Genomic DNA, 4317 nt, shown 5'->3' with positions numbered 1-4317 from the left:
GAGGGGGGGAGAGAAGGGGGGAGAGAGGGGGGGAGAGAGGGGGGAGGGGGGAGGGGAGAGAGGAGGAGGGTATGAGGGGAGAGAAAAGGGGAAGTAGGGAAGAGAGGGGAGGGGGGTAGGGAGAGAAGAGAGGAGGGGGTGGGGAGAGAAGAGAGGGGGGAGGAAAGGGGGGGAGGGGGAGGAGAGGGGTTCCCTGCAGTGCTCATGAAGCCCCCCACCAGAGGCTGAAGAGTACTGAGACCCCATAAACACTCAGCCTTTATCCCAAGAGAACTGGGCCACTGTCACAGCATCGTAAGCAGGGAGGGAATGACTGAACCTGGATTTTGAAAAGATCACCTCGTCTGTAGTTTGGAGGAGGAACTGGGGAAGGACTCTAATCAGGTTGGTACCTGAGCTCTCTGAGTAACTCTGACTTCACATTTTCTTCAAGGTGAGGGTGATGAATTAGAATAAAGCTTAGGTGTCTGGCAGTTAAGATTTGCCTGAAACAGTCTCAGTTTCTATCGGTGGTCCTGGTATAATTAGTAGTGGCCTTTTCACTCTCACAAGTGGCTAGGTTTAGGCAATGAAGTATACAGTCACTCCCGCTAGATGTCTTTAATCACTGCTCCAGGACACCAGACGGACAGGCCGCCCAGTAAGGGTGGCACTGGCTCGCCTTCCCAGAGAGGCCAGGGTGAGGGCCGCTGTGGGGACATTCGGTTACCTGGCTCCACGGTGTCTGCAAAAGCCTGCGTCCTCATGTTTCTCTCCCCTGTGGCCTGGAGGGTCAGTGTCCCCCTCAGCCCGGCTCCTTTCCTGCTGACAACAGCGCCTCAGCATCCACAGGACACACCGGCCGGAGGGAGAGACGGTCAGCTGCTTCCAGCCAGTTTCCGCTGTGTCTCATCAGCCCTAAGGGGCTGCAGCCCACAGCTGACCCGATGCTGTGATTGACAATCCCGTCCGCTGTGCCTGAGCCTAACCTGTGGTCTGAGATAGACACCCTGCTCTCCGTCTTAGACTAATGAGGGGCTTCCTGATTTGGGGGTCCACCCCTCCCCAAATCCACGGGCTGCACGAGGGAGAGGGGGCTACTTGAATGTAAATCTGAGTTCGCTTCGGAAAGCAAAGGGGAGGATGGATCTAGGTACAGTCCACAGAGTATACAACCCACGGCGAGGGGACATGAGGGTTCTTGCGCTGGTGAGGAGTTTGGGGGAGCTTGTTTGGAGGGGCTTCTAGCATATACCCTGGACAGAAGAATGGTCCTCCTCTTTTGGGGCCAGTGTGTTCTTTGACCGAGTGTACAGCTTCGGGAGGGGTGCACCGCCCGGAGTGGTGAGGGGGACAGCTGCCGCCCCAGCCAGATCAGCCGAGCCCACCCTGGGCATCCACGGGGCGACAGATGTCGCAGCCAGATCGCCTTCCCGTCCCCTGTAGCGCTCTGGAAGGGAAGCACGCTTTATCTTTGAAAGAGGACAAGATTCCTCATGACCAGTAACTTTCTCATTAGCGAATCTTTGTGACCAGACATACTCAAGAATATCCACGAGCCTGACCAGGCGGTGGCGCAGTGGATAGAGCGTTGGACTGGGATGCAGAGAACCCAGGTTTGAGACCCCGAGGTCACCAGCTTGAGCACGGGCTCATCTGGCTTGAACAAAAGCTCACCAGCTTGGAGCCAAGGTCGCTGGCTCAAGCAAGAGGTTACTTGGTCTGCTGTAGCCCCACGGTCAGGGCACATATGAGAAAGCAATCAATGAACAACTAAGGTGTTGCAACAAAAAACTAATGATTGATGCTTCTCATCTCTCTTCGTTCCTGTCTATCTGTCCCTATCTATCCCTCTGACTCTCTCTGTTGCTGTAAAAAATAAATAAACTCTTTAAAAAAAGAATATCCATGAATATCCAAACCTCCCGAGAGTTAAGTGTTGACTCTCAGGTTCATGTTGGAAGCTGAAGTTTACCTCCAGTTTCCTTTCTGTTTTGGGGTTTTTTGGTTTGTTTTTTTTTTCCACACTGAGCTCCTGACATGATATATGTATTTTTCCCCTAATTGTGACTCTTTGTCTTCAAAACATTTTCATTGAGAGTTATTGTCACCCACTTGCAGACGAGACTGGGCCTGACTCGGGAAGAGAAAACCTGGGTGTCTCCGTGTGTTTGCTTCTGGGTCTGAATCCTCGGCTTTAATTCCAGAAGAAAGCATAAGCATTTGAGGATTGAACATTATTTTGTATTTTCTGACTTTTGGATCCATTCGCATAACAGCTACCCTCCTAGTCTTTATGAAAGAATCGGACAGTTTCCCCCTGTTTTTGAACGTGGTGGACGGGATGGGTTTTCCTTGTTTCTGGAGCCAGGAAGACCCTCTCTCATCGTCACTGCAGCTGAGCCCACCTGAGGAGGACGCCGGGTGGAGGTCAAAGGAGGAGTCACTGGTCTCCTGCCGAGAGGTGAGCATTCCCGTAGGTCAGGAGACACCTGGCAGGTAGCCACACTGGAATCCTTGTGCCACTGGCCCCGAAACAGGAGGCTGTGCCCTGTCCCCTGGCTGCAGGGCCTGGGGAGGAGGCCCCCTGCCGGCCCTCCCAGGAAACACGCCTGCTCCCACCGGGCACTGACAGGCAGGGGAAGGCTTGGCCTCTGCCTCCTCCTCTTCCCGGCACGTTGGAAGAAAGCCCAGCAGAGGTGGAGGGAGAGCTCAGGCTGCGCCCCTCGCTCCGGATCTCTGAAGTGAGGGTGCCGTCCCCGCTGGCAGATCTGCGGGTCTGAAGTGAGGGTACCGTCCCCGCTGGCAGAGCTGCGGGTCTGAGACGGAAGCCGACCGGCCAGACTGAACAGAGCTGTGCTCTTTTCAAATAGCCCCGTGCCATCAAAGACATACCGGTCTCAGAACAGGACCGCTGAAGAACTGCTAATGAGTGAGGAAAATAAATCCATTTCACACTTGTTTAGCCCTGAGTCCCGAGTTAGGCTTGCTCAGGACGGCAGTTAGCCACGCATGTCTGGGATGCATGGTGCCAGACCGTCCCGCTTCCGTTTTTCAGTTCGGGACTGCTGAACTAGTGGCTGTAGGATTTCCTTATTCTGGCAGAGTCTTCCGTGTCTGCCACGTTGTGATGTCTTTTCAGATTACACAGAGAACTAAGGAATGGGCTTTGAGTTCAAAGAGGCTGGTGACAAGTCTCTGCAGCGACAGCACACGGCTCCGTCTGAACACAGGCCTGCTCGGCCTCAGTTCCCTGCGTGGGACCTGTTGTTTCAACAAAACAGCTATAGAGCTCCCACTGTGTGCAGGACCTGTGTCAGGGCTGGAGAGGCACTGCAGACCCGCCGGGCCACCCCGGGGGGACAGGCAGACGCTGGTACGACGATGCGAGAATGGAGACCCGGGGACGGTGCGGAGGAAGGAGGGGGAGGTGTGGGAGAGAGAGAGGTGCTCCTCCCTCCCCGGCCTGGAGAGGGAGAGGGCAGCAGGGCACGCACTGGGGAGGGAGGCCTGCCAGGCCCAGCCCAGCTGCTCTCAATGACAGATGATCAGGGATGATGAAGATGAACTCGAGCTAACCTTGGTTCAATTCCAACAGCTCCCCTCCCGTTCCCTGCAGAAAGTGCGTGATGGTGGGCGGACCGGCGAGAGCCCTCTGGCTGACCGTCTCGCCCTCTGGCTGACCATGCGGCGGAGGCCACGGCTATCAGGGCCCGTGAATAAGTGCAGCCCGGCCAGCGCGGCGCCCGCGGACACGGGCCACGGAAGCGCCAAGCAGGACGCGCCAAGTTATCGGACATTGAATTTGCTTTGTGTTCGTATTTACCCCTCCTTCCCAAAAGAGGCAGCCATGGAGGCATGGCATAAATCACTTACGGGCAAAATGAGACAAATTTCTAAAATGGGCTGCAGCGTTCAACCAATTTCCCATTAAAAGCTGCTCCTTCTACATGCTGAAAAGCTATAAATCAACAAGCCTAATGGATTTTGTCCTGTCTATTCAATATATTCTAGGGCGTTGAATTTAGAATGTCATGCATGGGGGGAAAAGCACACAAGCCTGAACGTCTTTGAAATGCAATCCTCCAAGCAGAAAGCTCGCCTGCGTCTTTGTTCCTAGGCCTTCGCCCCAGGTCGCCCTGCTGGCCTCACAAACTCACCTCGGGGTGCAGGGGACTGGACTGGAGAACCTGGACACAGCTTTCTCACCCAGCCAATGGACCTCTACAGAGTGATTATATATAAAAAAGGCGACAAAAGACTCAAGACAGCTCTTGCCTTATCACAGCTGCTTGCCACCTGGCAGCCTTGGTGGGTGGATAGTTTTTGTGTTTTTTT

The 4317-nt window shown here is 54.7% G+C and overlaps 1 long non-coding RNA gene across 1 annotated transcript; it reads left to right on the top strand.

The window, feature by feature from the left end:
- The first annotated feature begins 270 nt into the window (after positions 1-270).
- LOC136316360 (uncharacterized) lies at positions 271-3943 on the top strand. The gene is made up of 4 exons (XR_010727688.1): positions 271-384; positions 2101-2443; positions 3122-3355; positions 3578-3943. It is a non-coding gene; the product is annotated as an uncharacterized lncRNA (long non-coding RNA).
- Positions 3944-4317: the final 374 nt, after the last annotated feature.

This window comes from Saccopteryx bilineata, chromosome 12, assembly GCF_036850765.1.
Source record: "Saccopteryx bilineata isolate mSacBil1 chromosome 12, mSacBil1_pri_phased_curated, whole genome shotgun sequence".
Classification (NCBI taxonomy): Eukaryota; Metazoa; Chordata; class Mammalia; order Chiroptera; family Emballonuridae; genus Saccopteryx; species Saccopteryx bilineata.
The sequence above is the reverse complement of the archived record's forward strand: the minus strand, read 5'-3'. Positions and strand labels throughout refer to the sequence as shown.